General features: G+C 41.3%; 1 protein-coding gene across 5 annotated transcripts in view; it reads right to left on the bottom strand.

Annotated features, from left to right (window-relative positions):
- LOC138605564 (plasma membrane calcium-transporting ATPase 1-like) overlaps positions 1 to 3,213 on the bottom strand; it is a 121,009-nt gene extending 117,796 nt beyond the window's left edge. For all 5 annotated transcript variants that reach the window (XM_069677911.1, XM_069677908.1, XM_069677914.1 and 2 more), the window contains exon 1: positions 2,668 to 3,213. The gene's annotated coding sequence lies outside the window, so the exon portion shown is untranslated. The remainder of the gene's footprint in view (positions 1 to 2,667) is intronic.
- Positions 3,214 to 11,022: the final 7,809 nt, after the last annotated feature.

The following is an 11,022-nucleotide window of genomic DNA, read 5'->3' on the forward strand; positions in this document are numbered from 1 at the left end:
TCTGCTAGACCACTTGTGGCTCTATAAATGTATGCACCCAACTTCCCATCAGTGTGTTAGATCAACCAATCATCTTCCTCGACACATAGTGCTGCACTGAGTATCATTAAGATGTAGTAGTTGTGCTTATCTGTATGTTTATCTCTGCAGAAGCATAATTTAGACTTTATAGCTAGAACTGCACTAACTAATAACTCATTTTTTAATCATTTAATGTGATTAATATTTCCCCAATTCACTTTTTCATTGTGAAATCTCATTTCACAAAATAGTGAAGTTACAGTGATATAAAACAGAGAAATGTAGCAAATCCTCACATTGGAGAGACTGGAATTAGCAAGTTGCCAAATATGAATCTGTCAATCAATTCAACAAGTAATTGACCTCTAATTAGCAGATTTAGGCCGCCCTGCCTGAAACAAAGATCACCTCTAGGATCTCCATTAAAAACAATTGTATGAAAAATAACAAGTTAACCTTCAAAGAGAAAGACCGGAGGTACCATTTCTCACAGCAAATGTCAATATATGTAGTGTACGTACTTTAGTCTATTAGCTAAAAACATTACAAGACAAGATGCATCAGGAGGCGTCAGACCACCTCAGCTGAACCATTTTAAGAGGGAACGCTGGACAGTCATTATGGTGCATATTTTGATACATGTATATCGACCTGCAAAGCTAACTGCATAACCCCCCCACACTGTTAATAACTTCTGTGCTGATCTATCTTTAAATATCAGATGAAAATCTGAAGACTGATAAATAATAAAGTGAAGGTATTTGATCCACTGTGAATAAGACTCATGATCTGCCCTCTCTGTTAAATTCAGATAAATATGAAAAGGGTATGGTTGAAAATGCGAAACATGCAGACATGCAGCAAACACGATGAAAACATGCACATTTTATAACACTAGCCATTATTCCCTGAGGATGCAGTAAACAACAGAATCGCTTTGGCATCGCTCCACTAAGAATCACCTAAAATTAAACCTATTTCTATAAAAGGACATTAAAGTTTTCCTTGCAACTGGTTTCCCTTGCAAACAAAGTCTCTGTAGGGTGAATTTACTAGCAAAAGAAGGCAGAAGGAGCAATGCCCTCGTTTGGAGGTCACAAGCTGAGGAGGAGTCACCATGAGCCAAGATGCGGGATCCCCCCTCCTTTCTAACGCAATAAGGCAGGACACACCCAGATAGAGAGGGGAGGAGGAGGAGAAGGAGGAGGAGGAGATGGATGAAATGAGAGGAGAGGAGGAAAAAGAAGCAAGAGCAGCTACTGGTGCTCATCCGCCCATCTCTGCAGATGACGTAAGGACGGTTGATCGCGAGCTGAACGCCCGTTAATTAAAATAAAACGGGCTCGCTAAAGATTTTTTTCCACCCTCGTTCCCTGCCGACCATCATTATGACAGCCTGAAAAGCAGAAGTGCTGTTTACAATGTGAGTGCTAAATGTGGGCAAACCACTCCAACAAGCTGAACAAGCTCAGCCTGAAGGCGCTGCATTCATGACAACAGTGTGAGGACACCACAGAGATACCAGAAATACACGCGTTTTAATATCAAACCGCAGCAACCAGTGTTCGCTGGGAAAAAAGACAGTTTTTTAATCAAGTTTCATGACACCATGTAATTTTCCTGACGACAAAGGGGGTTTCCTTTGGTTACCAGGGGAAATATCACTCGGAAAACAAAACATAGCAGGCAGAGACTATGAGCAAACTGTTTCCAGACACTCGCAGGCGGTCTGAGTCCTGCCTCTCAGCCTCTGCAACAGTCGATACGTGCCGTTCTGTCGCCCGGGGAGACCCCTCACAACAGCGCCATACACAATCTCACAATTGAAGATAATTTTCTTGTCAGATACGGAATGTCAAGCTTTTTCATACATGAAAAAGCATATTTCGGATCACTGGAAGCACTTCTTTAATTCGGCATACCTTTAGTACAGGTACAATTTCTTAATTAACTAAAATCATAACTTTAACCACCTGATACGTACCCACGGTCCCTGCCTGGAAAACACACAGCAGTGGGCGACAGCAACTAGACAGCACTGCGTACCGAGTGTAAAAGTTGATATTTGATCAAAATGACATGCTATTCGATGTTTTATACGGGAATGTATCCCCAATTGATTGTATAACTCGACTGTGTATGTTTTAACGGTCGTTTTCATCCGTCGCGAGGCGATGTAAGTTGGCGTTTAACGTCCACATTTTTGAATGGAGACTTGACAGCGTTGACTGCAGACGAGGGAAAGGCACGTAACGTTATCGGGCGTGAAAAGGGGATAGAAAACGTGTCTTGGGAGTTTGTGTTACATTATCTAGATTCGTCTCACTGAAAATACGTTAAAATAGAGGTTAAAATGTCCCTGAACGGACTAGTGTTGCGTTCACACCTGTGGAAAATCCTTAAATCGCCTGTTGTTGCTAATAAGTGGGTGTCAAGGTAAAGAAACAGCAGTTGTGAACGTTACCCGGATGCTAAGCAGTGCGGACAACTGGGGACACGATAGACTCCTTAAAACACGTTAAAATCACTTTAATGGAAACAGGCAGACAAACGACGGTTAGCTTCTTGTTTATCAGCTACAAGTGAATCGAAAATATTCAGACTTGTGGCGCATAAAGTTTGAATAACCCAGAAAATAGACGTTACCTCCACTCGGGGATCCTCGTCCAAATCACGTCCTGTGGTTATGTTGGTGAGGAAGAGCAGCGTCTTGACTTCAGAGGGGTTTGTCCATTTCCCAACAGGGCTCCAACTTGACAACTGCAGTGGTGGGAAAATGATTGACACACCGGGTGGAGAAAAATATCTTCAACGTCCCTTTTCTTCCAGCGTTTAAACCAGTTTCTTTGACAGTAATTAGCCTACATTCGTGGATGCACCAAGCTCTGGTCCTGCAGCAGAGGAAGGAGGAGAAACCAGATCCAGATTCAGTCAGAAATCAATCCGTCAAAAAAAGGAAGAAATAAACTCCCTTTCTCTCTCCTGGAATAAAAGAGGCAGAGGAGGGGAAGGCTCTCTGATAACAAAGCGCAGATCCAGTAAATGAGGACTGGTGGTGTGTTTGTGTTGGAGAGCGGTGGGTGGGACTGGGGAGGGGGTAGAGGGGGAGGTGGGGGTCCGACACATTCAAACAGGACCACAGAAAAGACCCAACGTCCGGATCAGCGTCTTTTTCCTGGCGAGCTGGGGGAACTGAGAGAGAGAGGGAGGTGAACTGGTGCTGGTGGAGACCGCGAGAGAGGGAGGGACCAGCCCGGGATTACCCTGTATTTAAGGTGGATCTATGAATTAATGAGGTAATCAGGCAGAAACAGAACCCTGCTATCGAGAACATCAGCCTCGGGGTGAAGATCCAGGCTGCTGCAGTCCTGGAAACTTGAGAGGAAGCAACATATGAGGAGAGAAAGCAAATCCACATCTGGATCTGTTCTGGAGCGAAGTATGGAGGCTCATTTCCGCCCATAGCAGAAAATCTAATGATGAGATATTATCTCATTTATTATTTCAGTATCTTATTTTTCTAAGATACAATGGAAAGGGAAGTTTGCCACTGCAAGAGGGGGGAATTACTATATATTTTCTAGTAAGTTATAGTGTATTATTTCACAAAAAATCAATAATAATTAAAGATTTTAGACTGTATTATTATTATTTTTAGTTTACATATTTGAACAATTAAAAAAACTAAAGAAAGTTCTAAACATGTCAATATATCCAGGGCTGCCACTGAGACTTTGATAAGTTTAATAATACAAAAAAGTCATATTAGAAAAATAATGCTATCCTTTTCCAGGAAAAGGTCGCAGCATTCACAGAAAAGTGATTTAAATTAAACATTTCTAGATTAAGTCAACATAAGAAAAAGTTAGAATATATTATGAAAAGAAGTGCCTATGTCTTAAAGAAATGTCAGCGTATTATTTTGTAAAACAAGTACTGATATTTGAAGATTAATCATTAGAAGAAAAAATCTTAATCGCAATAATTAAAGAAATTTAATTGAGAAAAAGTCATAACATCTTAAGAACAAAGTTGACAATAAGGTCGAAGTGTTTTCATTCTCCAGATTAAGTCAACTTTTAAGGTAAAAAAAAAGTAGTTATAAAGTTTTTATATTTTTAGATAAAAACTAAAATTATTTAGACATTAATTGTGCTTTATGTGACACTTAACGGTGAACTCGCCACCAATGTAAGGCGGCCCATTTATGCCAAAAAATAAAACAGATGAAAAGTTAATCAATGCTTAAAGTATAAACGACAAATAAAAATATGACTATTTTTTAACCATGGAACAATCCTGAATTAGTTACTTTAATTTTGGGTGCTCCACAGTAATTTTGTATCGCCCCCTGCTGACTTACTGCAGCATAGGTCATAAAGCCCGCCTCCTCCATGTTAACAGATGGGACATGAGTCAAACTATAAAATCAAAATACACATCAAATACATTTTTGTCAAACATGGTTTCTGTCATTATAGTTAGTTCTTATCATGCTGATTTATGTCCAAGTGTTCATTTTTCTGACAAGTTTACTTTTAATTAGTTATTTGATGTTGTCAAAAGGGGGTGTGACCTCATGATTGACAGCTCTGTTGACATATCAGGCTCCTGCAGCGTTCTGTTCCTGAGTGGCAGAGTAGAGGAGGAAAGGCGAGAGGAGGCGTAACTAACACTAACACTTCAGTCATTGAAATTTTCCATAAGCGTGAATATCTGCTTCAGACCAAAAACAAGAAGCTGTTCTGCTGCAGACTGAGCCCACCTGAGGGCTCCAACACGTCAAGTCCAGAAGTTAAATGCATGTTTTGGGTAGAGGAAGGGGTGGGACATCAATACTGCAGCTACACCAGCCAATCTCTACCACACACATATTCTGAATTCTAATACACAAGATGGCAGCGCTCGCTCCCGTGGTATTCTGACATCATTTTTGGCTGACCGCTGGGGTCAGCCCTACGCATGGGTCTGTGTCTGACTGAGTAACTGAGTGAGTGAGTAAGTGAGTCATTGACGGTACTTTCAGAGCCATAGAAAGAGAGAGTTGCAACATTGCAATGGCATGACTCTCTGTCTATACTTCTCTGGATACTTTGTCCAGGGAGTAGGCGGGGCTGCTCCTCCGCTGCTCCTCCGCTGTCCTCATCTACGTCCGCAGCGTACGCCTGCTTTCAAACACGTCGTCATCGGCCTCATAAGGACAGTGCCTCCACTTCATTCATCTCCTTTTAAAGGTTTTTCACGCCATGAATGGATATACAACTTTCGTTGATAATTCAACTTAATATCAAGGTTATTTTGTTGCCTACAGCTGCAGACTTCGTGACTACACAGTGACTCTCTGTCTATACGGCTCTGGATACTTTGTTCAGTGAGTAGGCGGGGCTGCTCCTCCGCTGTCCTCGCCTACGTCAGCAGCGTGCACCTGCTTTTAAACACGTTGTCATCGGCCTCATAATGACAGTGCCTCCCCTTCACTCATCTCCTTTTAAAGGTTTTTCACACCGTGAATGAATATACAACTTTCGTTGATAATACAACTTAAGATCAAGGTTATTTTGCAGACTTTGTGACTACACAGCGACTCTCTGTCTATATGGCCCTGGATACTTTGTTCGGGTAGTAGGCGGGGCTGCTCCTCCGCTGCTAGTCCGCTGTCCTCACCTACGTCAGCAGCGCGCACCTGCTTTCAAACACGTTGTCATCGTCCTCATAAGGACAGTCCTTGTAACACATTGCCCACAAAAGCGCACATTGACCTGATGCGGTCAGCCACATACATGAGGAGGTGGAGACGCGTCGTCCATCTTTATGTACAGTCATTGGGTCTTAATAGGAAATGCAGATGCTGCTGATCAACCAGGAGGTGCGAGCGTACAACGTTCACCAACATGGGTCAGTAAAAACCCATGTTTTCTTACGTTTTAGAACAGACATATTAGAAGAATGAATACTTTTTGGAGGTCTTTTTGTGTTTAATGTTTTAAATAAAAAAGGGGGAAATGTTGATTTAGTCCCAAATTGAATCTGAGCTGAATTGAATTGAATCTCAGCCGGGTCAGATAACAATGAGTCTCTGTTGAATGGCAGATAAGTTTGACATGTATTAAACCTTTGCAGGGGAGCAGACACTGGTCCTGTTAATGGGATTAGTGGTTATGTTTAATATTGTCAACCGGAACATTGAGTTATTTTGGTGGAAATCTATAAAACGGCTCCTATAAAGCCTCTGAGCTTCGTTCCACATCTGTTTAATATGTAGCCATGAAAAGGAGAAATCACATCCTTACAAATAAGAAATGTAGAGGTACACTGATGATCCTGTCTTCATGTTTGTCGTGAATATTTTCTGATCCAAACACTGAACATGAACCAAGAATCTGAAAAGAAATTTCTCTCTGACTGCCAACTGGCCACTCAATCAGCTCTGCCTCCTACGCTATGCTAATGACAGGGAGGCAGAGAGGTGGTTAAAGCTGCCATTTAACAGCACAGTACACAGCTTCACTTCCAACACTGCCTGACTGCAAGATGAAGGAGAGCGACTGATTCTCATATCTGTTCCCCAAGTCTCCATCAGTCACCAACAACCACAGATTCACATCTTTCTGTGTGTCAGTGCTGTGTACAGATACCAGAACTGTGCATTTTTTATTCAGGCTTATCTACATATACAACCCAGTATCACATACAACAAATATTCCTCAAGGCGTCATCCATCATTCGTTCCTCGGTTTAGATATCAGAGAATCCCTCTCCCACAACGGACAAACATGCAATAGATGTTATGTGTACCATAAGAGAAGAAGACATAGCAGCTAAGAAGTGAAGCCAGTACAGTAGGGCCTTAAACCTGCATTCCTTCTAATAGCCAGCAGGGGGCGACTCAATCTAGAATCACTAAGAGAATGGGTTTCTTTCTCTCTTGATTTATGACCTCAGTAAACAATTAAGAGTTAAATGTAAGATTAAGGAGAGAGTGTGGCTACCTTGACACTAACAAGTTGCTAATATGGCGGCCTGAACAATGTCTTGTTCGGTGCTTGGTTGTACTAAACGATGGTCTAAAGAGTTTGAGTTAAGAAATTAGACACCTTATTGATATATTAACATGAGTAAAGCCGGAGATATACCTGCTTTCAACTATGCATTCGTGTGTGCATGCTGGCTGCCACGCGTTACCTGCGTCAGTTTGGCGCGTAGGCTGTGCACGTCCTCAAAAGTTAACGGTACGCGTACGCAAGATGCAGTGTGCACATGAACAGTAGGGGCATGGTAGAGGCAGAGGGGATCTGACAGGGTCAACACAGCAGCAGGAACAACACTGGCAGAAAGTTCTGAAGACAAGCTGATAGACCAAGTCCGCAATAATTCACATCTGTACGATGTGTCATTACCACTGCACAGAGACAAACATGCCCATCAAAACAGCTGGAGACAGGTAAGTTCCATTTTAGAAGTCCACGTGGAAACCTGTAAAACTAAATGGAAACAAGTCTGGGACCGTCACGTCTGTGCACGGAGGAGTTGGAGAAACGGAGTGGGGACACTTTTCAGCTGTGATCTCAGCATTAACATAACAGTAACCTCCTCGAGTGTCACCATGTGTGTTGTTTACATCCCGCACATACGGTAGTTGCATACAGCCTGAGCTCTCTGGTGTGCCCTCTAGAGGTATCCTCCAGTAACACGCGTAGTGCACAGCCAAGAATGCAAACAATTACGTTCATGACGCAGTCGGTTGTGTACGCGAACGCTAGGTTAAAAAGCAAGTATATCTCCGGCCTGTTGCTAGCATTAGCTGGTCATTCATCGTTGTTAACCCTAGCTCCTCTTTAGCTCCACCCTCTCATCCAAATATGTTCACTCATGGCTCTACAAACCAAGACGTCACAAAAACACAAAACAGTAGCCTACAAATCAATCAATTGGTGACGTTACAGTGGTGGAATCCACCTTTCCACAAAAATAACTTTTTAAATCGTCTTTAGTTACATTGACAGAGAAATTATATTTTAACTTGCATCAGTAGATCCTTTGGTCACACGGTGGCAGCCAAAACAAAGTATAACACAATACTAAAATACTATTACCATGTAGAGTTGTAGTGATGGACCACTTATTTACACATTCTGCAGATATGGATCACTATAATTCATACAGTGTAGTGTTTCTGTGTGATACAACATATAATTCCCTCTCCTTTAAGCTCTGTTTTTGGTCTCCTCCATCTTCTGATGGTAACATCTGACTCTTTATTGACTCAATGTTCCTCTTTCTTCATCAGCATGTCTCTAACTGTGTCTCCAGGTTGGCACTGGGCATGTAGCCGACAGTGAGATTTGTGATATCATTCAGGTGACATTACATTTCTCCAAAAGCATATTTGCTGTAAGTGTATAAACGTCAATTCTAGGACAGAGGGCTGAAAGGTGTCATTTTGTCCTCCATCTCTACAATCACCTGTTAAACACTAGAATTACACTGCTCACGTAACATCTACCTGCAGTGTGTGTTCACAGGTTTTTCATGGATGGATGTCGTCATAGGAAAAGTTGAGTCAGCTCTGTATCTGGACCTGTGAGCTTTTACCTTTGACCTTAGCGTTAGCATCATTCAGGAGGATCTCTGGCGGTAAGATAAGATCATATCCACGAGTGATCCCTGCAGAGCCAGCCGGTCTGCAGGTTTCCATCTGAATCACCTCAACAGGTCGTTTCACTGCTGAGTTTATCTTCTCCACCTTAATGAGTGCTTATTAGTGGGTGGAGTGTTTCTTGTTTGTTGATTATAAACCTGCAGACTGTTAGCTCAATGCAGCACAGCCCTGTTATTGATGCTTTAGGTCAAGCGGTTCATAATGGGAACCTGCTCGTGTATAAATACAGCGAATAGTTAGCGCACAGTTTTTATTGAGATGCTTCTCATTTGTTCATGTTTAATTGTAGGTTGTGAATTTAACGAACTTCAAACCTGCAGTCTTTCTAATGACCAGCAGGGGGCGACTCTACAGGTTGCAAAAAGAAGTTTGATTGTATAGAAGTGCATGAGACCCTTATGCTCATCAGTAAACGTAACCCTGATGAGTTTATGGTCTCAATTGGAAGTTTCAGGTCTTATTCATCACAGAATTAGTGTCATTTTGTAGATTATGGTGCCATTTAGAGTAAAATAGATGATTAAGCAGGCTCTCCTTCCGGTCCTTGTTTACGTTTAACTATAAGTCATGAAATCAAAAGACTTTCAATTCAAAATTACCTCATAATGTTGTTTTCAGCTTCTCTGCTGCTTTGATGTGCGTCTAGATTCGGCTACCTGTAATAAGTTACATTTCTTTGTCGGTGTCGGTCCCCTCCGCCTGCTCTACCCCCCGCTGCGGGTCAGATCAGTGGAATGTGCCATGTCAGGACTCACCTGCCTGATTCACTGCAGTGTTTCACCTCCCATCCTGAGCACACTGTTGACACAACACACCCGTGTATCTAATGTCAATACATCCTGCAGAGTCTGTCACGACTTCTCTGACTCCACCCATTTCTGACCCATGAAAAGATGTCGATTTTTTCTAACTTTATTTCTATAGCAGCTTTCATGCAGCTTAAAGTGCTTCACAAAGGAACTAAAAGACACAACACAAAATGACAACAAAGGATAAAACTCTAAAAGACAAAAAAATACATCAGCAAAAACAATTAAAGCTTTAGAAGTTAAGAAATAGAAATCTACGGAAACCCTACGTGGACATGCATTCATACATTTTATTGACTATTATCACAGGAAAACTGAGTAACGCAAGTTATTTCTGGTCGTTTTCTTGAGATCTCGACATATTAATCTCATGATATCGAGATAACAACACTGCACCACTTGAAAACAATCCAATCCACTTTATTTACAAAGCAAGTTTACCAAAGTGCTGCACAGTGAATTAAAAAGAAGAAATAAAAACACATAAAACATATAAAAATACAGTAATAACACAATAAAACAACACAGAATGACCAACACCACACAACTCTCATGCTGGGTTAAAAGCCAGGGAATATAAATAACTTTTAAGACGTGATTTAAAAGTTGGTAAAGGTAAAGGTGTTGGTAAGGTTAGTCTCTAATAAAAGCCTCAAATGGTAAAAACTTTTAAGTTTTTTTAAGACCAGCTCCTGTCATGCCAGTCATGTTTTAAGACATATAAAATGCTCTGCTTGAAATAATAATTTGTGTGTGATATAAAGCAAAATACGTTTAATAACCTTATAAAAATCCTCCCAAGGCATCGCCTCCTTCTGCCTCATTAAAAATTCCTGAATCTGCACATTCCCCGCCCACTATGCGGTACGTTTCTCCTTTTGTAAAATTACAGCTGAAAACAAAACACGTCTCTGCCATCATTTAGCTGCAACTTTTTGAAACTTAGCTAGCTTGAAATGTAGTAAGTAGTAGTAGTAACGTTAACGTTAGTAGTCAGTAGTGAGTTTGCAAAAATGAAGATGACGGTCACAGCTGGCTCGTGCATCACCAAAGTGGTTGCCATAGGTTACACATAATGATATGCATAGCATCACCCCGTCCATTAACGGGATTGGCTCCTGCCAATCTGAAAACTTGTTGTTCAGCCTGTCCTTGGTACACTGCAGTTTGAAAGCAGACAGGCCCAGCCGTGGAGATGACTGCTGATGTTGTCCCTGATATGTCTTGTAGCACAGGAAGAACACCACATGGAGATGTTTACAAGGTTACTTAGGGGGAGGAGGTAACAGGGACAGACTCTCTCACAAGCGGTAGCCACTGATTCACCTCACAAAGTTAATAGTAGTTATCCTCCTTTATTCAATAACAATATTTATTTATTTCTCAAAGGGTCATATGTGCAATAAAAATCTGTCAATGTGCAATAATCTCTCACCACAGTGCAATAACCTAATTTAGTTTAATCGAACTATTACCCACTGTTTACTTGTACATTTTCTAAGAGTGTATATTTTATATATTTTGTTATCTAAT

This window comes from Semicossyphus pulcher, unplaced genomic scaffold (genome assembly GCF_022749685.1).
Source record: "Semicossyphus pulcher isolate SPU_LCO1_2020_fin unplaced genomic scaffold, fSemPul1.0.p SCAF_3, whole genome shotgun sequence".
NCBI classification, from domain to species: domain Eukaryota; kingdom Metazoa; phylum Chordata; class Actinopteri; order Labriformes; family Labridae; genus Semicossyphus; species Semicossyphus pulcher.